Source organism: Caloenas nicobarica, chromosome 8 (assembly GCF_036013445.1).
Source record: "Caloenas nicobarica isolate bCalNic1 chromosome 8, bCalNic1.hap1, whole genome shotgun sequence".
Taxonomy (NCBI): domain Eukaryota; kingdom Metazoa; phylum Chordata; class Aves; order Columbiformes; family Columbidae; genus Caloenas; species Caloenas nicobarica.
In genome coordinates, this window is record NC_088252.1 from 28,641,599 (window position 1) to 28,659,492 (window position 17,894).

The 17,894-nt window shown below is 44.5% G+C and overlaps 1 long non-coding RNA gene across 1 annotated transcript; it reads left to right on the top strand.

The window, feature by feature from the left end:
• The first annotated feature begins 187 nt into the window (after positions 1-187).
• On the top strand, positions 188-16,316 carry LOC135991632 (uncharacterized). Its single transcript, XR_010606532.1, has 3 exons — positions 188-264; positions 13,478-13,650; positions 16,261-16,316. It is a non-coding gene; the product is annotated as an uncharacterized LOC135991632 (long non-coding RNA).
• The last annotated feature ends 1,578 nt before the right edge of the window (positions 16,317-17,894 follow it).

The following is a 17,894-nucleotide window of genomic DNA, read 5'->3' on the forward strand; positions in this document are numbered from 1 at the left end:
CTTGGAGCGAAGCAGGGCTGGGCACACACCCGCTGTGGCGACTGCTGCGCAAATGAGCCCTTGAAACTTGCATCTGCCTTGACCGGTTTAAATATTTGCCTTGAACATCTCTCACAGATTGTATAAGGGGGCTTTTCTTTTCTATTTGCAGAACCTACAAGATGCAGTACCCTTTGTGGAGCTCTCAGCACAGATGAGTGTGCATTGCCCTAACAGCCCATCCGCACGTCAGGGACCGGGGGACGCCAGCCCTCCCTGCATGGGGTAAGTGTACATCGCCACATCCACTCCCTGCATGGATGCTGCCTCTTCAGATAGATTTCTAGGTCTTTTTATTTCTCTACTAACTGTAGAAGTTCCCATTAGTTATCTTTTTCATCATATAAATCATCTGCTCGTAATTAAAGTTAATGACTGATGAATCATGTTAAACCACTTCAGCGCTGTGTCGTGGGAGCTCTGGCCAGGAGGAAGGGACACGCCGCGTTGCTGGGGAGGGGAGGGTGTCTGGCACCCACAGACCCGCGGCTGAGAGATGGAAATGAGAGAAGAGTCTTAAATAGATTACTTGGGCTCCGACGTCTCCTTTCCAGTCTCCTTATTTGAACTCTGAGCTCACCTGAAAGCCTTTGGATCAGAGGCTATAAGAACACGGTGAGAAGAACCTAAAATTAAGACTCTACATCTGGCCAGTAGGTCTGACAGTAACCTGATTTTCCAGGACCAATGCATCTGGCAGCATCTGTGCATGTAGTTCTGGGCAAGAAAGGTTCCAAGTGATTAAAAATAATACCCCCAAAAATGTCAAGTCCTTTCTCCACAGTAGAGAATCAAAGCAGCATTGATTCGTGGAGCTGCACTCACTTGGTACGAGAGTTGAAGTAATGTTGCACAGCACATAGTTGGTGACTGGTCAAGGCTGAGAACCTTTGATGATAAAGAACTGTACACACATTTTGAATAGACATTTTGAATGCCATAGTGGAAACTGCCCACAGCATAGGGATAAAAGGAGCAAAAAGTGCTTAAATGGATCTCACAAATAAGTAAATATAAGAGAAAAACCAGTTTTTTGCTGGCAGATGAATGGAGCTCTGCAGCACGATCCCCCCTTGCTCGGTGCCTGGGGGTGTCTCGCTCTTCCCCTGGCCGGGTTGGCCCCGGCAGCCCCCGCGGGGGTTTGTTCGGTGCTCGCTGCAGCAGGTCCGGAGCTCCGTGCAGGCTGCTGGACTCGTCATCTGGGGCTTGCACTTAATGGCCTTCTGGTTTAGCTCTCAGGTTAATAATTGTAAGCTAAAGAAGGTTTCAGATGTGCATTCATTTTTGTATATGTAGCAATGAAGTTAAATGTAGTCCTGCTTTAAAAAAAGAAGATAGAAAATACTACATAAGCCTACAAATCAGGCTGGTTTTGAAGCTCAGTAAACACAGAGGAAGCCGCATTTTAATCAAAATGCAGAACTACATCCTAATCACATCTCAGCACATGTATATTTCATAAGTGCATTTTCTGCAAAGCAAATATCGTCTAAGGGATTCCTGGTACGCTGGTTCTGATCTCCTTTGCTTCATCACAAACCAGACTGTCACTGCATCTATTATAATCACATTATAACGTGATCCATATTTTTTAATTTATGTGGAAAATAGTCTAGTAAAATAAAACATTTTGCATTTTTGGTATTACTTTCTCGTCATTTTTCAAGAGTTCCCCTTGTGCGTAGGGTTGTTTGGAATCCACACACCTGAGGTGGTTTTATTTCCGAGTAACATCTTCCAGGCAGTGTGGTTTTCTTAGCAGCGCTAAGAAACGGATGCTCTTGCTACCAGTCTCTCAATGTTGCGGTTGTTTGTCTGCTCTTTCCAACTGAAATTTAGCCATCACTATTTGTTTCTGCCTGAAGCCTTCTGAAAATGTTTGCTGTGAGTAGATGCTTATTTAGTATTTCTAAGATAAATTAAGTATTTTCATCTATTTTATTGGTGGACCAGAACACACCACACACGGGGTTACTAAAACACTTCAAGAAACCTGTATGAGATCCTGAGGAGAGTCAGTGTATATTTGCTTGAGGTCTGATGTTCATTACTTAACGGCCAGCTAGATTTTTGAGAGAATAACAGATTTCCTAAAAATGAAGCTGGGCCCTCTCAGGTTATTGAAGCCAGGTCAGTTCACGGTGCAGTTGATTCTGTTGATTGAGTTGATTCTGATTTAGTTGTCATTTTCCCAAGTAAGTTATTTTTTAAATTCCATTTCTTTTTCCCTGCATGTTTGATAATATTTCTTTGCGTGCAAAGGGAAGCACTTTATACTGTTCTTGGTGTCCTGAAATTTGCAGTTACAGGTTCAATTACCTTGGAACATTATTTCATTCTAAATTAGCTACCAGAGACAAGAAGATTCCAGTTTCCCAACCACTCAATAAAAGTTGCTGAGTGGACCACAAAACACAGTGAAAACAATAGGAATCTTGCATTTATTGACTCTTTCCTACATTAGTTTAGTGGTTTCTAATAAGTGACTGATAAACTAATCAACCTTCTGTATACTATGGAGTTTGAAGTCGTATGTGATGAATGAAGTCCACTTGAAATGGGCAAATCAAATACCTTCTATAATTGGATTGACACAAGGCCAAATCCCACCATTTATCAGACTAGAGAAAACCTTGGTTTTCTACCAAGCTCCCAGAAGGAGCTTTGTCTGCCGTTTTTATTGCAGAATACCTGACTTCGCATTTTGACTCCAACAAATTAATTACCTTAATATGATTCTGCCACTTTCTCTGAAAAAAAAAAAGAAGAAAAAAGAAAAGAAAAAAAGACTTCCAGGAAGTAAGTCCTTGAGCTGGGAAGCTGTGAGTTACCTGGTGTGGGTTGGAGTGTGCAATACTGTGCTCTGAGAAAGCCAGGAAGCTTTGCTGGCACGCTGCAGTCTCACATTCGGAAGATGATCTAGAGCTTTCTCAATGTCTTAAGTCTCACTAGACTGTATTATAATAAATGCAAAAAGTAAAACGATTCTGACCAAAACACCAAAGTGGAACCAGAAGCTATAGTAATGAGCTTGTTTTCCTTGTAGTAACGCAGTTGTGCATTCCTTTGCTCTCGTCTCGCGTTGCTCTCTCGCTGAGGTTTGTGTTCTCTTTGTTATGTGAATGGATTTGTCCAAAACTTTCTCTACAAACTCGGGCTTTACCAGCTTTCTTTCCCTGGAGGTAAGGTGCTGTTTCATTCTTAAAACTGACTGAGACATCACCCCATTGCTGCATGAAGAAAGTTCAGCCAGAGGGTACCTGCTGCAGCGCAACGTCAGGCACCTGAGATGCGCTGCACTCGTCTTGGAAAGGCCGTATGCACTGCGGGTGCTTCCTGTGTCTGCTGGAAGCCTCAGCCCCGGTTCTGGCTCCAGCAGGGAACGGGTGATTGCAATGGTGTTTCTCTCACCTGCCCTCAGTGGTTTTCCTTGAAAGGATTCTCCAGTTGTCACCCACGCTGCTGACAGGTTTTTTTCCCCTTTAGACACTTCATGGATGAAAAAATAGTTTATTTTGATCAAAAGTGGGAAGCTCTAAATTCCAGCTAACGCTGTTGTTGCTTCATGTTCCTTTGATTTTTTGGTGATTTCCTGTTGACTGTGATTAAAGAGCATTTGCCCCTCATTGATTTACCTTTCTCACAAAAAAGCATTAGAGTGCTGTAGCTGAGAGGGCTGGGCTATTTCAGAGCTGGGGACTGGCACCCTGCTCCGTGTGGGCAACGCGCTGCCCAGCCTGGGGAAGGGGCATTTACAAAGGGCGCTGGGCTCTTGGGGTTCACAGCGCTCGGGGTTCGCCACACGTGGGGTTCACGGCTCTCGGGGTTCGCCACACATGGGGTTCACGGCTCTTGGAGTTCACCACACGTGGGGTTCACGGCTCTTGGAGTTCACCACACATGGGGTTCACGGCTCTTGGAGTTCACCACACGTGGGGTTCACGGCGCTCGGGGTTCACCACACGTGGGGTTCACGGCTCTCGGGGTTCACCACACGTGGGGTTCACGGCGCTCGGGGTTCGCCACACGTGGGGTTCACAGCGCTCGGGGTTCGCCACACGTGGGGTTCACGGCTCTCGGGGTTCGCTACACGTGGGGTTCACGGCGCTCGGGGTTCGCCACACGTGGGGTTCACGGCTCTCGGGGTTCGCCACACGTGGGGTTCACGGCGCTCGGGGTTCGCCACACGTGGGGTTCACGGCGCTCGGGGTTCACCACACGTGGGGTTCACGGCTCTCGGGGTTCGTGCACTTGGTTTCAGGGCACTTGGGGTTCACCCCACGACACAGCAGGACTCTCCACTAGTTCCTGGGCTTTTTAAGAACAACTCCTGTGATTTTCTTTCAAGTTCTGCATGAAAGCATTGTCATTAAATAAGACTACAAGAATTGTCTTGAGTTAAACTAATGATGTATTCACGTCCTTTTGCCAATTTGGCATCGTAAGAACACTCTAAATCAGAGAAATGTCTGAGTAAGCTTCAAATCTGAAGTTGTCAGGCTCTGCAGTAAGCTTGCATTTTTCTGGTTTTATCCTCTTAATCATGCTTTTGTGAAACCTGGCTATCTCGAATATTTTTCTTGTTTATCAACAATAGAAAATCATCTTTACTAATAGAGTTCTTGTACCTTTTCTTGCGGTTTCTTTAAAGAGGTATGAAGAGTAGGAAAAAAACTGTTTCCTTGTGTAGAATGGTTCATTTTTGGTACAGTTGTCATACGGTTTAATTTCATCAGTAGGAGAGAACTGTATTCCTCCTCCCTGATACACGTGTGATAGTCTCAACCTTGCAATCTGTATGGAAATTAGTAACCTTGTTTATTTAAAAATAAGAATTCAGTAGGGATGGCAGCATGGTCCCTGGATCTAGGGCTGCAGAATAAGGCTATAAATCATTTTATCCAATTTCTCATTCTAGAATTGTATGTGGTGCTCGATGTTGAACTGTAGTGTGTTTAAATTATTGTCAAGTTGCTCAGTGCCATGAAGTAAACCTTGTGAATTGGAGTGTGGAAAACAGAGAAAGAGAAGAAGAGATGAACAGAATACAGAGGCAGAGAAAGAACAGAAACGGTGAAAAGGTAAAAAAGTAACAGGAAACAACAAAAACCAGAAGAAAATAACTAGATATGTGGGAAAATGAAATGGAGGAGTGAGACCAAAAGTCGTTCAGAAGTGAGTAATGGAAAAACCTCTGAGAAACCACTGTAAAAAGATCAAAGTAAGAAAGTGGGAGGGAAGAAGTCCACTAGTATATAACGCTGAGAATAGGATTTTTTCTTCTTCTTCCCATTTCCTGTTATCTTCCCAGTCTTCTCAAGGTTCCTCTTCCTATGTTACGTCTTCCGTTTCTTTTTTCTCTATCCTTGTATAGTGTCTTTGATGAGCACCCAGGGCCGTGTTTGATCAAGACAACAGTTGGCAGCAGCTTTTTCACTGTATGGTTGAGCTGGGAAACAGCTGATTTTTAAACCTTTTTTATTGTAGTTTGAATACTGTTTATATTCGTAACAAACAGAAGCAGCTGGCGTTGTCTGCCAGGCAGATCGTGAAGGAACAGAATCCTCGGTCTTTTCACTGGAAAAAATGTTAACGTACATTTTACTCTTTATGTTGCAAACTCCCTATAAACAGAAAAGGTTTTAACTGCAAATGCGTATGAGGGGAATTGATGGTCCCTGGTGGGGGTGGAGCAGACAGACCCCGCTCAGGGTTCTGGGGATGAACGGGGCCTCTGCAGCACCTTCGGTAAAACGGCATTCACATTATAACTTCATTAAGAAACGGATGATGAGCCTGACCTTGAGTCAGTTCTTATCTTAATTACAGTGTATTTTCTTCCTGTCGCAGTCCAAAAAACCCTGTTGTGTACTTGCCGGAGACACACATGGTGGCAGTGAAAGTCATTTTTACTCCTCATTAGATCTGAAAGTGTTTGGACATAGACAACTGAATTGGAGGGATTTTTAAATATTCCTTCAGAATTATTTTAGCAAACCAAAATTAACAAAATGCATATGAGAAAAGCAAACTGCCGTCAATATGTAAGAGGAGTCTTTAAGCAATTTCTTGCATGCTGCTAACCCTCAGATTGGAATATTTATAATAAATCAACCAAACCTCAACATTTAAGGCATAATTGACTGAAAATCAATCTGTGAGATACTGCATGGCCCAAGGGACTTTTTAGATGGTTATATCCATGTATTAAAGTCCATGTATTTGCAGGAGAGTTTTCCCAGATTGCTACTGCCTTACAGTCAATATTATGCCTTTATCTTGAATTATTTTTCCTCTATTATTACTGTTTCTAAATATTTGTTCTGATCTAATTCACAGGCCTTTGGTAAATGATTTCACCAAATAATGGTTTATGTAAAATAACTTAAAAAAAACCTTAGTATGCATTTAGCACTGGAGTGTTACGGTAATGCTTTGCTGAATCTCTGATGGTGTGAGGCTGTGCTGTGTATTTGCAAACAAGTACAGAAGACACACTGATTTCTTTCATCTCAGAACTGTGAATTACCGTATAAAGTAGGCAAACTGCTACAAAGCCACTGGCTACCGAGCCGTAAGAACGGGACTGCTTAGAGCTTATTCCTCTCTGCCAGATTTTCAGTAGTGTCAAATGAGTGCTCGTTGGAGTAGAATAATAGTCTTTCTGCCTACAGACTGGAAAAATCTGTGATCAAAATTACACTTCCTTCAAAGCAAAATGTAGTAGTCAAATAGTTAAAAATTGTAGATTTATGGATTGATATTTAATCAGTAAGAGTAGCAAACATCCAGTGGTGAGAGATCAAGAGTCATTCCCTTCCTGACATGAGTGGTGGTCGATGCTTTTCTGGTATCTGCAGAGCGCAAGCACTTGGGTCCATCTTCCTCAACCAGGTAACACGAGACCACACTGGACATTGAGCTCCCATGGAGGAGCGGATGTTCTTCCTCTCACGTCTGGAGATAACGTGCAGGAACCTACTGCATTTTGTGTCAGGTATGAAAGGAAGCAGCAGAATTTTAGGTTCATACATAATACATACATTCCAGAAACAACCTGAACTCCAGACGTCGGCCATAAATAGGGATGTTGATCTGGGAGTTCGTGATGTGAGTCAGAGGACGAGTGAACAAGGTATGAAAAACACTTTGAAAAGAAATGGACAATTCTCCAGAGATTAGATGTGACATCTGAAAACTCTTGATGATCGTTTAACACAAGGGAAGAAATGAGAGACTATAACAGCTTAGGTTGCTGAATGCGTAAGAAATCCTGTTTCTGTAATATCAGCTGATGTAAGTGTTATGGCATGATTGAGTGAAAATCAGTCTTGCGAGTCGAGATGGTTCAAGGGTCTTTTAGGCTGAAGGTAATACTGATAGCACTGATAATACAGGTGGTCACACTGTTATCTTCTGGTGCATGTTCATTTATTACCTATATAAAATTTAGTAGGAAATGAAAGGCCTAATGTGATACCTGGTAGATAGCTTGGTATCGCTGTTATGAAAAGTACTGTCAGTACTGGTGGTGGCTTCAGGAGAAAAAGCAAAGATAGAAATGAATGCTAACGATAACTGCTGACCTGCCAGCAGTCCCCTCTCCTTATCTCCTCGGAACCGAGATCTTCATCACTCTGTAGGGGCAGGAAAGTACAAGTGAAAAGTCAGGGGTTTTTCTGCCATCGGCAGAATAGCGAGCTGTGCTGGTTTCACAGCACGCGGGTTGTGCTGTGAACCCCAGAAGCTGGCGCGCTGCTCCTGCAGGCTGCCAGCGCCGAGAGCACGCGGGGCGCTACCGCGGCGCCCTGGGCTCGCAGGGCTGCGGCTTGTGTCCTTCTGTGCCCGGGCACCGCGGCAAAGTGACGGCATTTGGCACCGAAATGGGACGCCTGCATTTAAATTCCTGTGCTGGCCAGTTGCGTGAGAGCACGCACAGATGTTTTGAGAACTTGGTCACTTTTGGTGTGTAAATGCAGACTTTGGATTCTTTTGGCTGATCCTTCCCCAGTGAGCCAGGGGAACAGAGCGCAGCGCCCAGGTTTTGCAGTACCATACAGGAGATATTTCAGGTTTCTACTGTGGTTTGAAAGGGCCCGGCTGGGGCTCCTGGGCTGGGTTTCGGTCTGTTCTCCCCAGCCCCTCTGTGCGTGGTTCGGGCAGTGGAGCTGGCCCCCGCCCAGCCCCCCGCAGCGTTCCCCCGCATTGCCAGGCCAGCGGCACTGAAATCCGCTGTACTGGCCTCCAACCAGCGCGGGGACGGTCGCGTTCCCAGCTAAGGTGGTTGTACAATAGTGACACCAAGGAAGGCCTTGCCCTGTGAATACGTAGTTAAGTTTTTCATCAGTGCCAGGGCATAAGATAAACATATGAATTGAAAACATTCAGTGTTTGAAAATAATCTACCATTCTTCTCATGCATTTCTTCTTTTCTCTTTCTCTGAAACCTCAGTCTCCGAGAGGAGCGACGCATGGTTTCCATCTAGCCTGATGATGTAAGATTTTTATGGCAAGGCTTTCCATAATATCTTAGTATCTTTGTGACGTACTATGTCCAGTTTGTGTTGGCACTAAGCCTGGATCCTGCAGTCTCTTTATCACCATTTGAGTCTTAGAAATTGCAGATCAGAGAGGCTGGACTGCATTTGAAAGGCTGTTTTGTAAGTGTGATTTTGTCTTGTGTGGGAGGTTTTCATTCATAATCTCATTAAAATATTAATGAGTTCTTTTTCTTGACTGGAATAATTAAGAAAATGCTTGATGCCCAATGGTGTAGCTCTGCAGTTTCCTTCTTGCTGGATCTTTTATTATTGCACGTGTTCCTGATATAGTAATTTTTTTTAGTTTGTAAATTAGCAGTTTTAAGTACCATTACTGGGAAAAATCGAACTGCAATATCAAAGAAGAAAGCTTCGTTATAAGTGTGCTAAAAATTCTAGGAAATATTTATACCTCTGTTGTCTTGTTTTTCTTGGAATTCCGATATCTGTAATTTGTTAGTAAACACGGAGTTTTAAAAGCCTGCTGGGCTTCCTTGGCTCACATTTCACCAAGGCTGATAAACGAACCCTCCCTGTTTCTGCATGTGCAGAATCGAGCCAAAAAAGGAATTATGAAAAGGAGATGGAATTCCCAAACCTGAGATTGAATTTATTTTCATTTATTAGCTTTCTAACTTGAATAAACGAAAGTATTTTGCTTTGAGCAAGGCTGAGAACCGAGTGCTATATTCCGGAGGGCCCCTGGTGTGGGAGCAGCACGAGGAGGTTACAACACTCGGTGAGGAGGTTACAACACTCGGCGAGGAGCTGATTTCTCAGCTGAGACCCAGATCCCTTGTTGGAAATGTGGTCGGAAAGGCTGGCTTGAAGGGTCGGCACCCTTGTTAAAACTGCTGGGAAAGTTTTCAAATAGATTATGAAAAGCAATAAATTGCTTCAAGAAAATGTGGTATGAAAGTTCTCTGTCTAGAAACTCTGCCTGCAGGAAAACATCTGATAGACCTTCATCCAAAGCTCACTGAAATCAGCTGGAATTTAACAGGCGTTAGCCACATCCTCCCTTTGGTAGGAATTGATATGCGGTCCAAATTCATTTCTGACTTCACTGTATGGATTTGACTGGAGCTATCATAGGTGACTATTTAAGTCTGTATTATAGAGTTGTCGGTTAAAACTTTTGCAAGCTATTGCTTGCAAGAAAGAAAAGAGAGGGAAATAGTTGTGATATAGCGAGCTCCCTTTTTTTAAATCACACAACATAAATAACATCACAACATTTAAAACGGAAAACAATAAAGAAGAAGAAATACAAGTCATATCCCTAAGAATGGAAACAGCTTTAGGTGGAACCTGTGATGAGTTCTCGTTGAAATCACCTCGGAGCACAAGGGCAGCGCTGGCTCCGCTGGGCAGGAGCGAGCGCTGGGCCCGTCCCCACGTGTCGCTCGCAGCTCTGCCGGCCTGGGGACACGTTCCCGTGCGCTCAGCTCTGCTGTGACCCACCGCTGTCACCACCGCCTGTCACCGGAAGCCGCACAGGTCACCTGGGAACACGCACTGACAACTCACTTGTTTTGAAAGTCGCAGCTGGTTTGCATAATATGTTGAGTTGCTTTGCTGGTGATCGATTTATTTAAATTATTCAGTATTACTGCTTTTAAAACGAGAGATGAGCTGCTTTGTGGAAGAGGTGTGGAATTACTCCGTTATGGCAGAATGGAGGCGCTGGCTGTGGCAGAGTGGAGGTGCTGGTTGACTGATTGACTGCCCTCAGAGTAAAAAACCTTTTTCTCCTTGAAGAAAGAACAGGAAGGCGGAGATCTATTGACTAACTCTGTTAGTTTGCATCCAGAATTGGAAAGAATAATCAATTCGAATTGTTTTAACGGTTCCGGTTTGTGCCCTCTCAGGTCATCAGTTTTCTTAAGTGCGCTTTTCTCTCACCAAGTGTCAAAAGAGAGTTTACACCAAGCAGCTCTTCACGTTGGGCGGACAGAGGACATCGCATGACAGGTTGATTAAAAGAGAATAAAATAGTTCCTATGGGAGTTGTTGTTGAAATACAATTCAAGTCCTTTAGGTTTTGTTAATGCAAGTGAAAATAAAACTCTATTAGATGAGCGTCCATGTGCTTCCCAGGGCCAGGGCAGTCAGGGAGGAGCAGCACCTGGCCTGGAGGAGGCTCGGCTCCCGGGGTTTGCTCAGTGTGTAAGAACATCCTTAACCTCCATCCCATAATGCACAATATAGGGAGGCACACTGCCTGTGCAAGGGTTCTAGCACCTGTTCTGCATCTCCTGGGCTGCCCTTGTTTGCTTGTCCTGCGGCCGCCTTCCCTCCGTAAGGACAGCGACAGGAGCGCTGCCGCAGCCGCTCCTGCTCCAAGCACCCACCTGCTTGTTTGATGGAATTCACGCTGCATCTGCTGGAGATCCCTGGTGACGCCTGCTGACACCTGGCCAGCCCGGGGGACAGCAGGCTCCACAACGTCCTGCCTTTGCAGCATTGACTAGTCATTTTTGTTACCCGTCAGAGCCTTTAAAGTCACTTGTCATTCCTGGGTTTTGCTTTTAGGCCTGCAGAAAGCTGGCTGTATAAAGGACATGAGCCCATATCCATCCTTTGCCAGTATTGTATTAATTTGCCGTAATCTTCTTTGAAATTATTTTGAGGTTCATGAGGATTTGGTTTTTTTCCCCTCTTGTAACATGCAATAAAAAAGGAACATTTTTCTTACTCTGTTCCAAGACTGAACACAGAAAATATCAGACATCTCACAAGAGAGATGGATTTTTGTGGTAACCCTCACGTTATTTTTCAGCTCCCATATTTATGCTTAACTTTGTCTGACGTTAAATGACTAATGGAGTTTCTGGAATCCAGACTCTTAGAAAATTTTGAGGTTCAGTAACCATTGTGTATAGGGGAAAGAGTTCTGAATGACATTCCGCTTTCATCCGGTCTGTACACAGAGGGCATCTCTGAAGTTGGTGGCAAAGTGCCTCACGATCTCAGAATTGGTCATCTTGTCCTTTTCTATACATTTCCTTTTCTCTGAAACTCATCCTCTAGCTAGAACCAGCCTCCGAACTGGTGAGCAGTTGACAAAAAAAAAAGAGTTTGTTCTGAAAACCGAGTAATGATGAATGTATTTACAGGAGACCAGTGTGTTTGTTTTGCCTCTTGTTGGTGTAACACAGGCTGTTGCGCTACCAGATCAGCCCTTACTTATGTGAAAAATATCCTTATTGAGAATCACTAGGTCCCTGTTACATAAATGCTCACAAATGACACTGAACTGACTGGAGAGGGAAGCGGGTTTTGGAAGGAATGTATGTTTTTTTCTTAAATAATGCATTATCTTAAGCTCAGCTAGTAAAGATTTGTTGTCAGTGCCCATCTTAGTTTGCTTAATTTGTGTGAATATCTGAGATGATAGCAAGCATCAGATTATACTGCATGTTTTTAAAGGGAAGGTCTTCTATGTGACCTGAATTTTGAGCTGATAGTTACAGGTAAAGGCACTCAGGCAATTCCCAGCATCTCCACAGCAAACTGGTTGTGCTGCTGCTGCTCTGGGGGTTGCATCAGCCCACCGGTGGAATATTAAAATTGCTGGGAGCTTTGATAGGCGTAGGGGAATATTCCAGAGGAGTGAAAGGAACCCAGGATCGCTTTGGGATTTAACTGTTTGTCTGTTGGCAAAGGTTTTGTGGACCTCACGGGGGAGGACCATTCCGTGACCCGCAATGTTAACGCTATGCAGAGACGTGGGAGCTGGAGCTGGGGAACAGCTGGAGTGGGGAACAGCTGGAGCAGGGAACGGCTGGAGCTGGGGAACAGCTGGAGCGGGGAACAGCTGGAGCTGGGGAACGGCTGGAGCTGGGGAACAGCTGGAGCGGGGAACAGCTGGAGCTGGGGAACAGCTGGAGCGGGGAACAGCTGGAGCTGCAGAACAGCTGGAGCGGGGGAACAGCTGGAGCTGGGAACAGCTGGAGCGGGGGAACAGCTGGAGCTTGGAACAGCTGGAGCTGGGGAACAGCTGGAGCTGGGGAACACTAGTCCGGGCAGAGCACAAACCAGCACAGTGCCGTCAGGCACCCATGGCTCCACATGCCACGCTGCCTTATCAGCATTTGCAAAATCCTATTACTGAAAAGTGGCATTCATTTAGAAGAATCTGAAAAAAAGAAATATTATCATCTGGAGTGAATATCTTCTCTCTCACGCACGTACCACCTAGTGAGAGACAGTTGTAAAGTCCAGGTGATTCCTGTCGTAGTCTGCAGTATTCCTGCCTTGCCACGCTTCAGATTTGATGATAACACCGTCCTTTTGATAAGCACATACTTCAATTAAACCTTTCCATTAAAACAACTGAAATTCTTCCATAAGAGGAAATATCTCGTTTTGTATTCCAGTATCATCTTTTACTACCTGTTTCACTCTTTCCAATGCAAACTTAGTCATGCTTTACATCAGCAAAGCTAGCAGACCTCCTTACTGTCACTCAGAATTAATTAGGAGCCCTTTCTTTGTTCAGCACTCTAAAAACACTTCAAAAACACCTGCACATTTGGTTACTCTTTGGGGAAGAAGTTACAGAATATGGTTATGTTATAAAGTGTGATTTTTAGGAACACCAGAACCCAGCTATTGCAGAAAGCAGTGGCTGGACCTGGCACGTGCGTTCTCAGCCCATATGACATCTTATCTTTTCAAATTTATTAACGCTGTGGAAAAGAAAATGAGGGTTTGGTTCTGGTTATTTGCGGGGTTTTTTGTTGGTTTGTGTGTGTGTGTGGTGTTGTTTTTTCCAGCAGTCTTATAGAATCCACCCGATTTGCCTTATATCCTGTATTTCGTTTACAATGTCAGTTGTAGGTTTTTTCAGTTTTACCTCAGACACTTTTTTTTTTCCGCCGCAATTTTTTCAGACCTTTCCAAAGCTTCAAGTCAGACCAGAAGTCTTCCTAAGGAAGTCCCAGAAAAACCTCGGTACCCTAAGCAGCCTTCTCGAGCGAGCGAGCTCCAGCCGTGGCCCTGCAGCCGTGGTCATCCTGCTGCCCCTCTGCACGCTGCTGCTGCTCTGCACGCAGCTGTGTCCCAGGTTTGTCCACATTCTCTGGCTGTCATTTATGACAGCATTTATATTTGTGGTTTCAGGGTAAAGCAACTCTTAAAATATTGGTTTCCTTGAATAGTAGTATCTTTTCAGGAAACAGGTCAGTGCTAGAAAGGTGTTAGTTTTGTTGGTGTAGCTAAAAGCAGTGATAACCAGCAAATGCAAGTTCTTTGTCCTCTTGAGGCAGAGTTTTGTTCCACAGCTTTCAATCTTCACTCATTAAAACTTGGTTTCATCCTGACTCCTGGGGCTGAAATTCCTGGTCTGCTCAGTCAGCTTTGCTTGGAGGTCAGTGGCAGAGAAGATGCTGAGGAAGTAACGATGGAAAGAGAACTGAAGGGCTAAGACAACCCATGGTAGAGCTCTTGAGACGGTACGGCAGGCAGTGAAATGTGCACCCGGAATTACAAATGGCTCTTGTGGTCATTAATTTCATTACTATTGGCGAAGGTTCTACATGTACAGCTAATTTTCCTGCTGCTTCCAGATGGGGTCATAGCTGGGTCACTCAAAGGCGTATGCCTTCTTCCTTTTTTTTTTTTCCCCTCCCTCCCTTCAGAAAGGGATAATTATTTCTTCCCAGCTGTTTGGATTCTCCAGTTAACTCTCTCAGTGCAGTTTTCCCCAGCAGTGTGGTGTTACTGCTGCCCAGCTCCTGCTAGATTGCACAGCTTTTGCTTTTTCTCCAATATGCTACATACATTTTGCAGCGTCTAAAATAACAGTGATTACCGAGCACAATGTTACATTTACTGGATTTGTTCTGAGATTGGGTACGATCGCGCTAATACAGCTGCATTACGGGTGTTCTCCTGCTAGTAGAGCTGTGCAGCAAAATTAAAAGCGTTCGTATCATGCTGTTCCATGAATTATATTCATAGCCTGCTGCGCTCTCTATTAGAAAGCAAACAGTGATGGGAGGTGGACTGGAGAACTGCCAGCTGTCCGGCCCCTCCGAGCAATTCCGTGAGCCAGCGCCTGCTCAATAGAGGTGACGTTTTGAAGTGTCTTGTCTCAAGAGAAGGATTACGCCGCACCCAGCAGAACGTCTTCCTCTCCATGCTATCTAGAACGGAGCTGCTCTCCACTTTGGTGCCTGCAGGTCTTGCTGCCATCTCTGTCTTGCCATCCACCAGAGAAACAGCAGCTTCCTGATGAACCGTCCCTTTCTCCTTCTTGTGTACGCTGCATACTTAAAACCTCTTGCCTTTCAGCATTGCCATCTTGGAGTTATTATTTTATAGTTGTTTGTTTTTCTTCTAGCTGGTCCCACTTTGGACATTTCCTGAGTAACAGCACGTAATCATCTCTGGCAGTGTGTGTACAGCGCAACCCAGACGGATTCATTCTCGTCTCTCAGCCATCTTGTTTATTGCCAAACTCACTGAAGTGCAGGCACTCTCTTCGTTTTTCATTCGCACACAGTTTGTAGACTTGTGACAGCCTTGGGGAACGGCACACACCGTGATTACACCTGGCCCGGCGCACACTTGAGGCTTGCTCACCTTTAGCTCCATTTGTCTTTTACTAATCCTGTAATTCTCCAAAAACGTTCATTTCATTGCAGTCTCAGTCTACTGTTCCTATTTACAGAACAGAAGCAGACCCCGAAGTTCGGGAGCTGTGCAGTGGGCGCTGCTCAGTCCTGGCCCATCTGCTCCGAGAGGACGAGGACCTGGCGGGGGGACAGGCTGTGACACGCTGTGCGGGTGACGGCAGCCGGTGCTTCCCAGGGGAGCATCTGCACAGCAAGGGGCTGTTTGGCTCGAGTTAGAGCTGGCGCAGTCCTGCCCATGATGAGCACATACGTTAAATCATATTTTTAGGTTTAATGGAATTACTCCTGATTTACGTTGCTCTGATTGCTCCTAATCAGTAAGCACCCTTTCCTACAGCGCAGCAATACAGCTGCAGCGGACGTGGATTAAGTACAAGAGTATCCGCCTTTTATTAGAAGCCACCATAGATTTAATTCATCTGAGGCAAATAACTAGATGAAATAATTAGCTACAGTTTAACCATCTTGTATCTGAGAGTGATGTCTGAATCCGATAGACCAAAAATGATCATTTATTTTGACATATTTTTAAAAGTCTGTTAAAAAACAAACAAAACAAAAAAGAAAAAGTAAAACCTTTTCTTTCACATACTATTGAGGAATAAATTCCAAAGACATTTATGGGATTTTATAGATATACATGTATGCCCAGCACAGAGGTTATATCACCTTCTGAAATGGAGTATTTGTACAGCTGCTGTAATAACCTTGTCTCTCTTGAGTGACAAAAGGAAGCAAAACCGTAAGTCAAAGCTTAGCTTAGTGCAAGGTATGAAAATAAAATGTGACTCACACACTAAATAGGATCCATTTTTAATACCCTATTTGTTGACTGTATTTCATGAATGCTGAATATTTCATTCTCTTTACAAGGATTTCTGAATTGTTACATGCAGCGTGTCTCTTAGAAATCCTTTCACAGGCTGTTGAGTAGGGCTGACTCTTCCTCTGACGAGAAATGGTTGTGCTGTGTGTTGGAAAAGAGCCCAGAGAGATTTCCACGCTTAATGTGTTTTCTGTTTGTGATCATTCCTTAGCAAAGAGAAGTCACACCAGGATAAAGAATATATACCTACATTGGAAGGAACAGCGCTTGTGTTAGGAAGCTCCCATGGTTCAGGCGGCGCAGAGCAGAGGAGAAGAGGACTGAGGAGTGAGGACGTTCAGCCCCACATCCCTGCCTGCCTTGGCACAGTCCAGCCCCAGGACACAGCAGCAGATAGAGGTGTCTTCTTCTTCTTCTTTCTCTTGGTTTCTGCAAGATTGTTACCCGTGGCTTTGTGGCAGTGCAGTATTATTCCATTCTAGCACGGTTTCTTTAGAAAATTTGGAGAAGGGGGTTGTGCTGACTCTGTCTCTCTCTCTCTGCTTGGCCTTGCCACCCCCTGCTCTGGTTGAGTCTGTTCACGAATTTCAGACTGAAATTACAACTGCAAAGATAATGTTCCTGTACATTTTGAAAGACTGCAATATAAACTCATCCTTTAGAAGAGCTCAGAGAATCTAGTTCAGGTTCATTTTGCCCAGCCACAAGAGAAGTTTCAGAGCTTAGACCTTGCTGGGTGTGCAAGTCAAATAGCCGGAGACACAGCTCTGGAGAATCCTACGTCTCTTTGCTTGTTTCTTACTGCGGTTGCTTTATCTCTTTAGTTTTAAGATGAAACTGATCTTTCTGTACATGTTTTATCCGAATTTTTCAGTCATGTTAAAGGAACATAAACCTTTGGCTTATAACTATCAGATGACCACAGGAAAGAACATTGCACCGTCTTGTGAGTGATGGTAGAGCTGACACAGGGAATGGCAAGGTGCGGTTCGTGCAATAAAATACATTCTGAGGGGAGAGAAACTGAAGTGAGTAATACATCATCTGCCTTGAATGGGCATGATGGTAAATAGAAGTGACTTTGCTTTTATAGACACCGATGAGCATTTCATTTCGAATACAAAGGGAAGGCACAGAATGAACTGCTCTGACCAAAGTGTCCAAAAACCTACAGAGAGGCACAGAGGCTGTACAGGCACAGCCAGCAAAGCCAGGCCAAAGACGTGAAGAGGATTGTATGGAGGGAACTTTCAGGAAATTCGTGGCTGATATCTGCAGCCAGGGCTGTTGGACACCCAGTGTAGGTATAGTGACTGAGGATACAGGAGAAAAAACTTTCCAAAGCAGGGAAAATAAATTTCCCAAGCATCATCGATTCTGTTTCTAGACACCCAACAGTAATATGGCAAGGGCAAATGAAGGTGACACAGGTGGTGGAAACAACGAATGTAAGAACAAAAGTAACTGATGACATGTCAGGAAGCACTAGGACATGCCAGAGTGGATGACGCTGGTTTCCCACAGCTTAGATCCAGGTTAACTGAAATTTCAGCTGAAGCTTTCTTTACGGTCGGAATATTTGTAAAGCCTCTGATTTGTGTTGGGTGGTTTCTAGTGAAGAGGGAGCTCTGCTGCAGGCTGGCTCTGCCTGGGGAGCTGCTGCGATCCGTCTCCGCTGATCAGCTGCTCATTTTCATACAACTTGTGGGAACTTAATAGCTTTGACACCTCCAGATTAAGAAGAAAATGATCATTTTGTCAAAAGGAATTGAGGGATGGGGAGTGGAAGAGAGAGACATGTGCAGGCACATATCCACACTCAGGCAGCGTGGTCGTGTGTTTCCT